General features: G+C 36.0%; 1 protein-coding gene across 9 annotated transcripts in view; it reads right to left on the bottom strand.

Annotated features, from left to right (window-relative positions):
- The window catches only part of LOC144980206 (uncharacterized), a 318,826-nt gene that overhangs the window by 296,090 nt on the left and 5,236 nt on the right, over positions 1 to 17,500 (bottom strand). For all 9 annotated transcript variants that reach the window (XM_078927786.1, XM_078927782.1, XM_078927778.1 and 6 more), the window contains exon 2: positions 12,519 to 12,763. The gene's annotated coding sequence lies outside the window, so the exon portion shown is untranslated. The remainder of the gene's footprint in view (positions 1 to 12,518; positions 12,764 to 17,500) is intronic.

Here is a 17,500-nt window from a genome sequence, read left to right on the forward strand (position 1 = left end):
ATAGATAGATAGAAAAATGAGATATACAACAGCTGCCTACATAGACGAAAACATCTACTAATCAACTACAAACCTAGGGAACCACTTCAACAAGCATCAACAATACACAACAAACCAAACTCATGTAACACACAATCATGTCGATGGCGAGAAGGCCTGAAACATCGATGTAGACTGACTCCAACATCGTGGTAAATATTACAATAATACACAACAAACCAAACTCATGTAACACACAATCATGACGATGACGAGAAGGCCTGAAACATCGATGTAGACTGACTCCAACATCGTGGTAAATATTACACTAATAATTAGCTCCATTGTTACATGTCGAGCACTAATCGTAACATATTTGTATCAAACACGATTCAATAGATAGATAGATAGATAGATAGATAGATAGATAGATAGATAGATAGATAGATAGATAGATAGATAGATAGATAGATAGGTAAGGTAGCTATGTAGATATGTAGATAGATAAATAGGTAGATAGATAAATGGATAGATAGATAGACAGATAAAGATAGAAAGATAGATTGATAGATAGGTAGATAGATAGTTGGAGAGATAGATAGATAGATAGATAGATAGATAGATAGATATATAGATAGATAGATAGATAGATAGATAGATAGGTAGATAGATAGATAGATAGATAGATAGATAGATAGATAGATAGATAGATAGATAGATAGATAGATAGATAGATAGATAGATAAATAAATAGATAGATAGATAGATAGATATATGGATAGATAGATAGATAGATAGATATATGGATAGATAGATAGATAGATAGATAGATAGATAGATAGATAGATAGATAGATAGATAGGTAGATAGACAGATAGACAGACAGACAGACAGACAGACAGACAGATAGATAGATAGATAGATAGATAGATAGATAGATAGATAGATAGATAGATAGATAAATAGATAGATAGATAGATAGATAGATATATGGATAGATAGATAGATAGATAGATAGATAGATAGATAGATAGATATATAGGTAGATAGGTAGATAGATAGATAGATAAATAGATAGATAGATAGATAGATAGATAGATAGATATATGGATAGATAGATAGATAGCTAGATAGATAGATAGATAGATAGATAGATAGATAGATAGATAGATAGATAGATAGATAGATAGATAGATAGATAGATAGATAAATAGATAGATAGATAGATAGATCGATAGATAGAATGATTGATGTTTAGATAGATAAAAAGGCGAATCACTTAATATAAATGTTTAATCTTAAAATGCAACAAAGCGACACCAATTACGAGATTAAAGAATCGAGAATAAATTCATGATTAATTTCCCTAATTAAAACCTTTTTTATCAAAATGAACATTATAATAATATAAGAAATTGAATTACAAGAAACATAATGTTTACTTTTGCTACAGTGTTTTCTATTTATCCATTTCGAAAACAAATTGCAACTTTCTAATTCATTAATTTTTATTGACATCAACTTTGAGAATGTAACGAAATGATATAAATAGATTATAATCCAACATTAGAAAGAAAGAAAAACGTCATTAATTTGGCCATTTTTTTGGTTGCAATTTATTCGTTTGCTCGATGCACAAGACACATAAAGGGATTAAAATCTATTAAATCATCAATGATTTCTTAATATTCAAGATGCTCAAACCGCGATATACCCAAGAACAAAGAACCCTAATTAGTTTCAAATGTAAATAAAATCACAAAATCAAACGCCGTACGACAATCTACAAATATTTTGAAATTATCGTGCTTTAGTTGTCTTGTGTATACGAAATACAATAGAGAACCGGATTGCCCTAGGGACTGGTTTTGTGTGTGCATCTTTAGAGTCTTTTTAACCCAACTGTATTACTCAACATTTTGTATTGTCTTGTATTTACTTATAAATAATAGGAATTTACCAACACAATCGTCAGTCCAGAAAATTTAGATAAAAATATGCATGGATTTTAATTAAAAATACAATTTACACAAAAGCGAACGTAATTTAGGAGTAAGAAAGAACTCGTAAATTTTAGCTTTTTAAAATGTTGAATGTACAGGTCAGTGTGACCCAAAATTCTATAGATGGAACAAAATTAACGCCACTCACTTCTTTAATCTTGTTTCAAAACATCAATTTTAACCCTCTCCTTACCAGCCATTTTCAGAGTTTTTCCCCAAATACGTCACGCCCACCCATTACAAAAATATCATTTTCTTACTCAAACAGAAAACCAACAAGTATGTACATTCTATACACAATATTGTTCAGCAAAATGAGCTCTATAACACAGTGCCAAGTTTTTTTTAAATGGCTATAACAACAAATTTTCTTTAAATTTTGTGATGTGCAAAAGAAATCAGAATGATAAAATTGTTGGTTGTATCGTAACGAATGTGAGGATTTTCCTGTGACTGGGAAGGAGAGGGCGAATTATCAGTTCTCACCAAAGTATATCAATCATAATATAAACGTTCAATGTCACACAAAGTCCCGTGTCGTGTTTCGTTATATCCGACTGGCGGATGTTGCGTGTATTTTACCTAAACACGCATAGCATGCATGTTGATATGTGCCTCAGTTGGCCGTTCTTGTATCTTGATTGGATAAGGTAAATGAAGAAAATTGTCTGGAAGACAAAATGTGTCAAATTAGGTAGGATAAAACAGGAGCTTTTATATAGTGCATGTACCACAAAACGTGCTCAAACCGCTTTACAAGGGGTTCCTGACTAACAGCAACGCTTAATATATAGGACGGGACATGACGCCTATGAGGCGACATTACAATTTTTTTTTAGGACAGAGACAAAGCTGTTAACTACCAGGTGCTCATTTTACACCTGAGTATGGTGAGAGACTGCGAGTATAAAGAGCCATTTTCCAGGGACTCAACAATGCGACGAGCGAGGCTCGAACCCAGGACTTTCTGATGCGAAAGCGAGTGTCATACCACATAACCGCACACGGTTTAAGGTCTTTTTTTTTCTTTTCTTTTTTTTTTTTTGGGGGGGGGGGGGGGGGGGGGGGGGGGAGTGTTTCGTTAGGTTTTTAGTTATTGTTTGTTTTGTTGTTTATTTTAGCCATCCACGTCTGTGAGTAATTCTCAGTAAACGGTATTAACCAGACTATAAACGTTTAAGATTAAACATAGTTTTGTGTGATGGTCCGTGGTATTTCCGGATGGCAATGTTGTGAGTTTGTTAGCCAAGCGCACACCATCTATACCGCCAAATGGTTGAGAAAATACCACACGATTTTCTCGATCAGATTAATTACGTTTAAATTTACACATAATTTTCTGTGTTGATTCTACCGATATAGCGGTAGGTAGAACAGTTGGTATTTAAATATTACTAAGACACACACCGTCGATAGTAAAACCTGTGTAGTTTGCTATGTTTACCAATCACTGTCATTGTTTACATTATGACGATTGTCCGAGAGGCGTGGTTATCTAAGTGTCTATAGATAGTATGAAGAAGACGTCACTCAGGCCTTTGTTATTGTTTTTGCCATCCGCGTTTGTGAGTTGTTATCACTAAACTGTATTAACCAGACTATAAAAGTTCATGGTTACACAGAGTTTGTGTGTTGGTCCGTTATACTTCCGGATGGCAATGTTGTGAACTCCTTGGCCAAGCGCATTCTATCTGATAGATCGAAGATGACGTCACTCCAGCCTTTGTTGTTTTTTTTTTGCCGTCCGCGTTTATGAGTAATTCTTACTAAACTGTATTAACCTGACTTTAAACGTTCATGGTTACACAACGTTTTGTGTGTTGGTCCTTTTAACTTCCGGATGGCAATGTTATGAGTTTCTTAGCCAAACGCATACTATCTATTGATCAAGCGCTAGAACAGTGGGTATTTTACTTAGACACATACCATCGATAGTAAAACCTGTGTAGTTTTCTATGTTCACCAATCACTGTCATTGTTTACATTATGACGACTGTCGGAACGGCGTGGCTATCGAGCTGTCTACTCTCATAAATATTTATCTTTAAGTCTTCAAATTATGTGGTTTATTCAATATATATGAATGAGAAAAATAAATGTTGGGTATATCGTGGCCTCGTTAACTTCCAGCCTGACACTAAAATCCTCTCGGACTCAGAGTTGGATGTCATTTTTAGGTTTGCACAGCGGTAATGAGGTGTCGTTAGTAGAGCTCAAGGGGAAAAAATGGATGAACTGTTAAATACAATTCACAGTTTTTTTTTTCTTCTTTTGTGGCCTAAGACTGGTCTTTTGACGTACGAATTTCGTCAGTGTCGGTGTAAAGATAGTATGCGCCTGGGTTAGAAGCTCACAACATTGCCATCCGGAAGTATAAGGGCCAACACTAATAATAAAAATAAGCCTCTCTCAAGATAACATCCACTTAATTTGTAGTCAAAATGAGAACGAATGAGATGAAGGAATGATCACATTATTGCCCTACTCTTTAAATAAACCACGTATCTAAAATTTTGGCCAGAAAACTCGTCCTTCAACTATCGATCGATTAAATTGACTCACATCTTAGCAACAACTCTCAAACCTGGGACTTTTCAAATCTTCCTTCATGTCCCAGGTTTGAGAGTTTTGGCCAGGATTAGGGTTCGTCTCAATTGATCGATATTTTAAGGGCGGGTTTTCTGGCCAAATTGTTAAATACATTTCTTTTCAGAATATGGCATAATAATAATATGGCATTTATTGATTAATGTTGTTGTTGTTGTTTCGTTCAATTTGAATTCATATCGTACAAAACATGGACGGAATCTCGGAAGGCAACGAAACAATGGAAAACGAATCGCTAATTAGAAGAGATCGCCATTCTACGTTGAAAGGGACGATTTGAAACCATCGGAATAACAAATAAAATATATAATAATCAGTTATTACATTGAAATAATTTCATGCCGAATTTCCCATGATTTAAAACTACATCTTATACAATTTGTCTCCCGCAATTGTTCGAAACTAAACAAAAGGCATGCATTTTCCATTGTAAATAAAACATCATTGTTTTTTTTTTCTTCTTTTTCTATAAATAAAGAAAGAAAGAATTCGAAACTAAACGTAGAAGCATAAGAGGGAAAAAAAGAAGATAAAATTTGTATGAAATTTGTAGTAATTTGATGGGGCAGCAAAGAAACCCAACTCTGAATAACAGAGTTGATTCAGATGGGCGTGCATATTATATGCAGGTCTGATTACTGAGCGCAATAATTCTAAGATATCCTCGCCTAGGCATTCCATTAAGGAATATATAGATAATCCATCAAACAAGATGTCTGATGTCAACAGGTATCACCCATGTTGTCACAGTGAGATACCGTCGCCTAGGCATTCCATTAAGGAATATAGATAATCCATCAAACAAGATGTCTGATGTCAACAGGAATCATCCATGTTGTCACAGTGAGATACCGTCGCCTAGGCATTCCATTAAGGAATATAGATAATCCATCAAACAAGATGTCTGATGTCAACAGATATCACCCATGTTGTCACAGTGAGATGACGTCGCCTAGGCATTCCATCAAGGAATATAGATAATCCATCAAACAAGATGTCTGATGTTAACAGGTATCACCCATGTTGTCACAGTGAGATACCGTCGCCTAGGCATTCCATTAAGGAATATAGATACTCCATCAAACAAGATGTCTGATGTCAACAGGAATCATCCATGTTGTCACAGTGAGATACCGTCGCCTAGGCATTCCATTAAGGAATATAGATAATCCATCAAACAAGATGTCTGATGTCAACAGGTATCACCCATGTTGTCACAGTGAGATACCGTCGCCTAGGCATTCCATGAAGGAATATATAGATAATCCATTAAACAGGATGTCTGATGTCGACAGGAATCATCCATGTTGTCCAAAGTGAGCGAATTTGGGGGTTACTGATATTAGCCAAGTAAAAGAAATAAATAAAAGTGCATGAAGCCTGCGCTCGAACCCGTGACCTTTCGGAAGATATTACAATGATTAAATACATCAATCGGCCATCTTACCTCATAGATCTGTAAATAAAAAACATTCCAATAGATCTAACATCGGAATTCGAGATTTATTTGAAGGACAGGATTTCGTGGAAGAGAGAGGGGGGTGGGGGGGCGGGGGGGGGGAGGTCGATGGGGTTTGTTGTAGAATCAATAGAAAATGCAGGCGGACGTTTGTGTGTATGCAAGGGAAGGCTAAGCAATTGGGTGAGAGTGGGAGGGGGAGGGGGGATGGGGGGGGGGAGAGGGAGGAGAGGGGGATGGGGGGGAGAGGGAGGAGAAGGGGATGGGGGGGGGGAGGGAGGAGAGGGGGATGGGGGGGAGAGGGAGGAGAGGGGGATGGGGGGGAGGGAGGAGAGGGAGGATGGGGGGGGATGGGGGGGGGGGGGGGGGGGGGGGGAGAGGGAGGGGGGGGGGGGGAAGGGGGGAGGTGGGAGCAGGGGGGGGTTGAAGTATACGTGTGTATCTATGTATATGTGTGTTCATGACTCTGTATGTGTGTCGGTATGTGGAGGAGCGGAGCGGGGGGGGGGGGGGGTATTGAAGTATGTGTGTGCTTATCAATGTATATGTGTGTTTATGTTTGTGTGTGTGTATGTCCGTGTGTGGATAGCGGCCCGGGGGAGGGAACGGGGGGGGGGGGGGGGGGTCTGTTGAAGTGTATGTGTGTATCTTTGTGTATGCATGTTTATGTTTGTGTGTGCGTACATCTGTGTATGAAGGGGCGGGGCGGAGGTTTGAAGTGTGTGTGCGTATCAATGTATATATGAGTTTACGCTTGTGTGTGTGTGCATCTGTGTGTGGAGGGTCGGCGGCGGTGGGGGGGGGGGGGTGTGAGGGGGGGGGGGAGGCTATATAAAATAAACATGAAAAACATCAGCATGATGATGATGATGATAATGGCTGCCTGTAAATCAATAACCCAGGCTAGGCAAAAAATCAAACCGTTGTAAATTGAAGGTTAGGGAGATAAACCATGTCTGGGGAGATGGGAGTATAGATAGTATGCGCTTGGCTAAGACACTCACAACATTGCCATCCGGAAGTATATAGGACCAACACACAAAACTATGTGTAGCCTTGAACGTTTATAGTCTGGTTAACTCACTCAATCCTAGAGATTTTTGCAACGTTTCAAAATTGGAAAAAAAACGTATCAAAAATGAGCATGTACATAGATAGTTTTATTCAACTATCATTACTTCGCATGCAAAAACTAAAAACATTAGATTTGATAATACGCCTATAATTTGTATCAGAAAAATGTAATAAATAGGGGTTGTGTGAGTTGATACTGTTTAATGACAATTACTCATAAACGCGGATGGCAAAAAACCCAATAACAACGACCTGATTGACGTCATCTTCATACACCTATAAAAACCAGGGAATGATAGACTTGAAAATATTAAGGTGACAAATTGGGGAGCAGGCACTGGTGGAGGATACAAATATGTAAAAAGCAATAAACAAAAATGAAAATAACAACTTTTTTAAAAGACCAAATTACCAAACACAGAACGTTTCGGATTCAAATCTTATCTTCAGCAAACAACAAATAATTTAAAAAAAAACAATAAACAGATCGAGGATATCTGGGTTTTTTTGTTTTTGTTTTGTAATGTATTCGTGATTTTATTGGGGGTTTTTTGTTACTGGCTGAAAAAGTGTTTTGAACCCGAAACGTTGCGTTGTTTTATTCAATTTTGAATCTGTTATATTCAATTTTTGTTTATGACTTTTTACAGTCCACAGCTTCTAGCAGCCTAGTATCACTTTGACTTGTAATAGAAATCTGGAAAGGTACCTCTATGTTGTCAAGTGGTATGACACTCGCTTTCGGTTCGCAAGGCCTGGGTTCCAGTCTCAGGTGTAAAATGAGTACATGGCCGTTAACAGCGTTGTCTCGGTCGAAAAAATAAATGTGATATCGCGTCTTGACTCATTTTTCATGTTATTTGGTGCTGTTGGCCAGGGACCCCTTTGTAAAGCCTTTGGAGCAAGTTAACCCTCTCCTTACCAACCACAGGGAAATCGTCACATTCATTACGATACAACCAACATTTGTCTTACTCAAATTGCTCTTGTACATCGTAAAACTTAAAAATAATGAACCGTGTGTTGTAGAGCATGCTTTGTTAAAGAAATTATTTATCGCAAGAATTTTACTGCTATTGTGTTTGAGTGATAAAAAATATATTTTTGTGTTAGTTGGGTGTAGATTTTTGGGGAAAATCCTGAAAATGGCTGGTAAGGAGAGAGTTAAGTGGATATTGCGCTATTTAAAAACTCAATTTTTTTTTTAAAAAAGGGGTGTATGAAACAGTGCTAGACAAAAAGTAGTCCGGATCAAAAAGGCTCATTGAACGAGAGTTTATCGCATTTCTAAAGCGTGAAACGGATAATAGCAATTGCTTGCTATTCTTTGTATAGGACGTTTCACACACACAGGGAGCAAGATTGTTCCTGGGGGGAAAAGTAAATGAACCTCTCTGTTCACTCCCCCCAGCACTGATTAGGAACTGGGGGAAAATACTTAGCGATAGACTTATAGTATACTGTCCAAATGGTAGCAAAAAATGGCTATATTTTCCGTTTCATGTTATAAAAACCGAGATAATTTCTGTCTCCACAGACCTCATGTCTCTAAAGGAACTATTTTTTTTTCCAGGCTCTTAAACGCACGGTGTATTGATACACCTACGGACAGCGTTCAAAACATGGAAAGAAGTTGACGTGACTCAGCTCTTTGTTGTTGTTGTTTTTAGCCATCCAATCTTTTTAGTAGTTCTTACTAAATGATAATAATAATAATAATAATAATAATGATAACAATAGTAATAATAATAATAATAATAATAATAATAATAATAATAATAATAATAATAATAATAATAATAATAATAATAATAACAATTATAATAATAAATAATAATAATAATAATAATAATAATAATAATATATAATAATAATAATATAATAATAATAATAATGATTATATTTAATACTACTACTACTACTACTACTACTACTACTACTACTACTACTACTACTACTACTATAATAATAATAATAATAATAATAATAATAAAAATAATAATAATAATAATAATGATTATATTTAATAATAATACTACTACTACTACTACTACTACTATACTAATAATAATAATATAATAATAATAATAATAATAATAATAATATAATAATAATGATTATATTTAATAATACTACTACTACTACTACTACTACTACTACTACTACTACTACTACTACTACTACTAATAATAATAATAATAATAATAATAATAATAATAATAATAATAATAATATACCTCGCTGGCTGATGTGAGTATTTTATCAAAACACATACCATGTAGCATCCATTTTTTAAAAAACTAAACAAATAAAAACAAACAAAACCAAACAAACTCCATGCCCGTTTTATACGCGTCTTGTATTTTTATATAAATATCTATTGATACAATCAATGCGGTGTGCATACGTGTTAAACAAGTCCAGTCCTAACCCATTGATTCGTTGCACACCAATTACAAATCATTAGCGCTGTGTGATAATGGGAAACATCGTTTTGTTTTCAGATTACGCTATTTACCCCAACCCCCCCCCCCCCCCCCCCCCACCTTTCCACCGTTCCAACAAATGCAACCTCACCGGGGTTGCCAGATTGTGATATTTTTCAAAATTAAAAGAAAAAAAAATAGATGTAGAACAAGTCACATATAAATGGCAAATGGTCTGAAAAATAAAGCCAAACTTTTTCAGGCAATATATTTTTCTATAAAAGAAAAAAACGAAATAAACATTGAGCTTTTATGTAGCGAAATATACACTAAACGTGATATAAGCGCTTTACAAAGTGTCCTTGACAAACAGCAACACGTAACATGCAGACGAGACATGATGCCTGTCAGGCGATAATACAATTTTTTCTGACAGAAACTATGATGATGATGATGGTGATGATGATGATGATGATTATTATTATTATTATTTATTATTATTATTATTATTATTATTATTATTATTATTATATTATTATTATTATTATTATTATTATTATTATTATTATTATTATTATTATCATTATTATTAATAATAATGTTATCATTCAGTAAGAACGGCCAAATACTCATTTTACCCACGAGTACGGCGAGAGAAAGTGAGTAAAGAGACTTCTCCAAGGACTCAACTATGCGCCGAGCGAGGCTCGAACTCAGGACCTTCCGATCCGAAAGCGAGTGTCATACCACTAGACCACATAGCCGCACAAAAAAAAAGCATATTAAAAAGGAAATTATATTTATTTATTCTGCAGCCTGAGAGTGGCTCAGCGGTACGATCATTGCTTCGTACCCAAAAGGTACCGAGTTTATCTACCAACCTCGTTTTGTGGCCTTGAGCAAGTCACGTCGCCCTTGCTCACTTTGAGGCGCTACACTGCGGCTAACGCCTGGGTTATTACAGTATTCATTTGGAATAAACCCTAAAGACAAATTTCCCCTTGGAGATGAATAAAGGGAATTTTATTATTTATTGATTCTTGCTTTTGTTAAAAACTCACCCTTCAAGTTCAAAGGTAAAAATATGTAGCCTACCTACATTTTATTGGAATTGGTGTCAAATTGTCTATAAAAATATAGAATTAAGTCTTAGTTATTTGGGAAATAAAAATGCCAAAAATGATATCAAAATGCCAAACCCATTTTTACCCCATGCCAAAAAAGTGGCTTCGATAAACTAATTTTAGATAAATAATTTGGCATTAAAAACGTCCAAATTGGCCTTTCAACCCCGCAAACCCCCCCCCCCCCCCCCCCCCCCCCCACATCCGAGACAGCGACGTCATCGGGAAACAAATCAATAATAAACAGGATTATTGAAACATCATTATAAGATAATATTGGTTCATCTGGTTTACGATACGATACGTACTCTGTGTCTTTTATAACGATTGTACAAAGACACGGAAGTATTCGCTTCACACTGAAATAAACAGAGATCGATCCAGGGTGAATTCGATATTAAAATTTATCTTCTGATCCCCCCCCCCCTCCCCCTCCCCACTCTACCCCACCCCTTATCCACTCAGCAAAGATTGGGTAGCTGGGTATGTTGGATTTGGTGTAAAGTACTACTGAAAACGCAATTTTCCCTTAGATTTTTTGTTTTTAATGTCTTTCAAAAATTCACAGCACCTAAAGAGGGGATTGTTTCATTATTGGGAGTTATTCCTCCTTCAAATCTTCCCCCCCCCTACCCCCCACCCCCCCCCCCCCCACTCCCACACCTCACCCTTTCAACTCTATACTAGATGTAACCCGATGAAACGCAATGTTTGCCATCACATGCAATGTCGAAATTGATGGGAAACACAGAAAGTAATAATGACCTCGGCCGGAGTCATCAACGACAACCGACTCAGCAAATTGTTGTTGAAATTAGAAAAATGACACCACTTAGAAAAATGAAACTTATCTTAAAAATTAATATTTATTAGGCTTGAGTTAAAGTCCATAATCACAAAAAAATTAATTAGTAATATAATATAAGTGTTGTGAAACTACGGAGTCCTGCCGGGTAGCTGGGTCTGTTGGATTTGGCGGAAAGTACAGACAATGGATGTTTCGGGTACAACTCTGTCGTCAGCAAAACAATAAACACGTGCTTTTCAAGTTTCTTTGTTTATTGTTTTTCTGACGAAGGGTTTGTACCCGAAACGTCCATTGTCAGTACAATTCCCATCCGAAGCCTTTTCCATTTTCATCTTTCCGTTGATATTTTATATCGCACAGTACCCACTAAACGTGCTCAAAGCGCTTTACAAAGGATCACTGATCAACAGCAATAGGTAACATAACGAACAAGACATGACACCTGTAAGGGGATAATAATACATTTTCTGACAGAGACAACGCTGTATTACGGCCAGGTACTCGTTTTACACCCGAGTACGTTGAGAGAAAAGGAGTAAAGAGTAAAGAGACTCAACTATGCGCCGAAAGATGCTCGAACCCAGGACCTTGAGATCAGAAAGAGAGTGTCATACCACAAAACGACATAGTATGAGTATGAGTATGAGTTTATCGTAGAGGGCCGATGGCCCGTTGATTGGTCTTTGGATTGATCTCCAATGGGGAATCGGTGCTGTATTTTAGATCCTGCAGGAAACTGTCAATTTGGCTTTTAAAAGCTGTTTATGCTTGGCGCTATAACTATTTTTTCAGGCAGGCTATAGATAGTATGCGCTTGGCTAAGAACTCATAACATTGCCATCCGGAAGTATAAAGGACCAACACACAAAACTATGTGTAACCTTGAACTTTTATAGTCTGGTTAATACACTATAGTGAGAATCACTCACAAACGCGGATGGCAAAATACAATAACAAGGGCTTGAGTGACGTCAATTGCATACTATCTATTCCACATAGCAGCACAAATAGACAAAATAATATAATCCAATTTCTTACCTTATAACCGTTCTGGTATAATCCGTAACAGAGTCTTGGGGGTTACTTCACGTATCCGAACATTATATTATATTATATCATATATTCATATAACATCACAGTCACAATGTATAATGTTGTATCTATCTATATAGATACGTGTGTATCACATGTTTAAAGAGGAATGTGTATGTCATCAATTATGTCCCTTGATTGTGTCCTATATATAAACCATCAAGGAATTGAACACTCTCCCACGAGAAATCCTAGATATTATAAATAACAACAAATTTGATCAACTATTAAAAATTTGATTAAAAAAAAAAACCCAACTCAATGACACAATAATGAAGAAAGTCACCACATCATTTGTATAACAGCTTCAAAAATAGAACAAAATACCAAACACGAAACGTTTCGGGACCAAAACCCTTCTTCAAGCAAACAAGAACAACAAAAATAACCCCCCCCCCCCCCCCAACCATGCAAAAAAACAAAAACAGCAAAAAAACAAAAAACAAAAAAAAAAACAAACAAAAAACAAAACAAACAAAAACAATGAAAACAAATACCAATCTGTTTTTAAAATTAATATAATTATGATTTCATTGAATTTTTTCTTATCTGTTGGCTGAAGAAGGGTTTTGAGCCCGAAAAGTTCCGTGTTTTTTTGGTATTTTTTTCTTATTTTTTTAAAGCTGTAATATTATAGTATTCATTTTTGTTTATTATTATTTTTTTAATTAACAGCTTCTTATAGAGGCAGCTTTCACACAACGTGTATAGAATCTACAGTGACGGGAAATAATCGATGAGTGCATATTATATGCAGGTCTGACATCCGAATCCACTTATCGGCCTAGAGTCTAACATTGTTGTAATGGACAATATTTTGCGTCATTTTTTTGTTTATTTGTTGTTGAGATTTCCATTACAACAATGAGCCCATAATGAATTGGATGATCAGATCTGCAAATGAAGTGCACATCGGTGTGGTCAGTTACATAATTCTTCTGGAATAGATAATTCGCTTCAACAGTCGTAACATCACTTCCCTCGTAATGACGCATGGTAACTTAGTAACTATCGGAACAATGGCGGACGCCCTTATGAAATATTTCTCCGACGAGCATAAAAGCGTATCTAGAGGGGAAAAAAAACCCATTATAAATCTGATCATTTTTTGACTTTTACACATTCTGATCACAAGACATATGAAAAGTTCTAGACAGCATGAAGAATAAAAAGAACCGATTTTCTTTGTTTAGAACCACGATGGCAGCCGTTTATGAGCGACGTGACATCAGACAATTGAATCCAATTACAATAAACTCCATCTTTGAACAATAAAGAACAACTTTGAATTAAATATAAACATTTTGTTTCCTCAAGCCTTCGATCACAAAACATTTCCTTATATTCGTTCCCTCTTACTTACTGTCTATTCTCATTCTCTCTCGCTCACAAACTACACACTCTCGTCCCGCACCGGACACACACTCAAACGACCCCGATCGTGGCGTGGCCTTCATAAAGTTATGGCCTGACACCGTAGCCATCGTAATGTTATAGCCTGATACTGAAATCCAAAAGGACTGGCAGTTTGACGTCATTATTTGGTTTTTGCACCGCTTAGTGAGTTGTCGTTAGTAGATCTCAAGGAAACAAGTGATTCAATTGGTTGAACGATTGAATACAACTCACGATTTGTTTTCTTTTGTGGCAAATGACTGGCATTTTGACGTCATTTTTTGGTCAGTATCAGGCCATAACTTTACGAAGGCCACGCTGACGCTGACCAAAAAATGACGTCAAAATGCCAGTCTTTTGCCACAAAAGAAAACAAATCGTGAGTTGTATTCAATAGTTCAACCAATGAAATAACTTGTTTCCATGAGCACTACTAACGACAACTCACTAGGCGATGCAAAAAACAAATAATGACGTCAAACTGCCAGTCCTTTTGGATTTCAATATCAGGCTATAGAAAGTTCGAAGATGACGTCACTCAGGTCTTTGTTATTGTTTTTTTTTTTGCCATCCGCGTTTATGAGTAATGCTCACTGAACTATAGATAGTATGCAGATGACGTCACTCAGGTCTTTGTTATTGTTTTTGCCATCCACGTTTGTGAGTTGTTCTTACTAAACTGTGTTAACCAGACTATAAAAGTTCATGGTTACACAGAGTTTGTGTGTTGGTCCGTTATACTTCCGGATGGCAATGTTATGAGCTTCTTAGCCAAGCGCATACTATCCATATAAAACATAACAATGGCTATGACCGGACACGCACTCAAACGACCCCGATACACACACCGGTGACCATAATAATAGTGAACAGATTTCACAACAATCATCACGAGGACGACACACGTGCAATTCGAATTTTTGACAATTCTGATTGGTGGATGGTAATGACGACTTGTTTACAAGTGAGTAAAACTCACAAAGCACGCAAAACATGAGTAAAACAAAACAGTCAGTCTATAGATAGTATGCGCTTGGCTAAGAAGCTCATAATATTGCCAGCCGGAAGTATAACGGACCAACACACAAAACTGTGTGCATCCATGAACGTTTTTAGTCAGGTTAACACAGTTCAGTGAGCATTACTCATAAACGCGGATGGCAAAAAACAATAACAAAGACCCGAGTGACGTCATCTTCGAACTATCTATTGATTGAATGAAATTGACATTACTCAAGTCTTTGTAATTGTTCTTTTTTTCCATCCACATTTATGAGTAATTCTCACTAAACTGTATTAACTATAAAAGTTCATGTTCACACATAGTTTTGTGTGTTGGTCCGTTATACTTCCGGATGGTTACAGATAGTATTGTGTATTTGTATGGCTTGACTGGATAGCATCAGTTGGATTCAATAGTCTGATGTCACTTCGCCCAGCAACGGCGAGCAGCGTGGTTCTAAACAAAGAAAATTGGTACTTTTTATTCTTCATGCTGGCTAGAACTTTTCACATGTCTTGTAATCAGAATGTATAAAAGTCAAATCATTATCATATTTATAATGTTTTTCTTCTCTGGTTACACTTTTATGCTCGTCGGAGAAATATTTCATAAGGGCGTCCGGTATTGTTCCGATAGTTTAGAGCCAGTTACTTAGTTACAATGCGTCATTACGAGGGAAGTGACGTCATGACTATTGAAACCAATTGAAACAAATTGTTACGCCTTTCCTTGCTTGTATTTGTTTTTAAATGATTTACGGCACTTGCAACACATTAAAGTCATATCAACGCCAGTAAAAAGAAAGAAAATGGGACAGTAAAAAGTTCTAGTTATAGAATTACAAATAAAGAACCCAAGAAAAGGTAAGACATAGGGGAATTGGTTCAAATAAGGAACAGATATAGATTCCTAGAGCAAACTATCAAAGTACTTAGTTCGATATCACTAAATGTCTCATCAAGACACAAGCACAGAGGAACACACTCAATTGTTAAAAATCGTACATAAATGTGTAAAAGGAAATTTTCATAATACAGTACATAACAGAGAGATGATTTACAAGGGGAAAAAGTATCATCTCCCAAAACTAACTATACATTTGACTGTTTCCCTCCCAGCCAGGGTATCCGGCCAGGGCCAGAACAAAACCAAGTAATCTCATTCCAAAACAAAGACAGTTGGAAAAGCAAGTTGGAAAACAGATGTAAGGGGATAGAAGACACAGTATGCACCTCCCTGCTCGCTATGAGAGGTCAGGAACCCCTCTATGGGAGGTCAGGAACACCTCTATGGGAGGTCAGGAACACCTCTATGGGAGGTCAGGAACCCCACCCAAGCGCGCTTTCTTGAGACATCGCCAAGGCATTCCACGAAAAAATAAAATTAAAAAATGAGCTTTTACAGATAGTATGCGCTGGGCTAAGAAGCTCATAACATTGCCATCCGAAAGTATAACGGACCAACACACAAAACTGTGTGTATCCATGACCGTTTATAGTCAGGTTAATACAGTTCAGTGAGCATTACTCATAAACGCGGTTGGCAAAATACAATAACAAAGACCTGAGTGACGTCATCTTCAAACTATCTATATAGCGCTTTACAAGGGGTCCCTGGTCAACAGCAGCATTTAACATGTAAGACGGGACATGCCGCCTGTTAGGCGATATTACAATTTTTGGGATAAAGATAACGCTGTTAACGGTCAGGTACTCATTTTACACCTGAGTACGGTGAGAGAATGTGAGTATAGAGCCTTTTCCAAGGACTCAGCTATGCGCCGAGCGCGAGGCTCGAACTCAGGACCTTCCGAACCGAAAGCGAGTGTCATACCACTCGACCACATAGCCGAACGATTCTATGTCTTCGTGAACCCCGTTCATCTCTATAAAAAAAAAAAACAAAAAAAAAAAACAAACAACTTTGATAATTAAAAAAAAAAAACAAAAAACGTCTGACCGTCTGACTATTGACTTATATTATTTTATTGTCATCTATCTATTTGTTTATTCATTTATACATTTGTTTATATGCGTATATTGTCTATTTGCTAAATATTCTATCTATTTGTTTATTCATTTATACATTTGTTTATATGCGTATATTATCTATTTGCTAAATTTCTATCTATTTGTTTATTCATTATACATTTGTTATATGCGTATATTATCTATTTGCTAAATATTCTATCTATTTGTTTATTCATTTATACATTTGTTTATATGCGTATATTATCTATTTGCTAAATATTCTATCTATTTGTTTATTCATTTATACATTTGTTTATGTGCGTATATTATCTATTTGCTAAATATTCTATCTATTTGTTTATTCATTTATACATTTGTTTATATGCGTATATTATCTATTTGCTAAATATTCTATCTATTTGTTTATTCATTTATACATTTGTTTATATGCGTATATTATCTATTTGCTAAATATTCTATCTATTTGTTTATTCATTTATACATTTGTTTATATGCGTATATTATCTATTTGCTAAATATTCTATCTATTTGTTTATTCA

Source organism: Berghia stephanieae, chromosome 9 (genome assembly GCF_034508935.2).
Source record: "Berghia stephanieae isolate SIO BIC M18660-M18661 chromosome 9, UCSD_Bste_1.3, whole genome shotgun sequence".
Classification (NCBI taxonomy): Eukaryota; Metazoa; Mollusca; class Gastropoda; order Nudibranchia; family Aeolidiidae; genus Berghia; species Berghia stephanieae.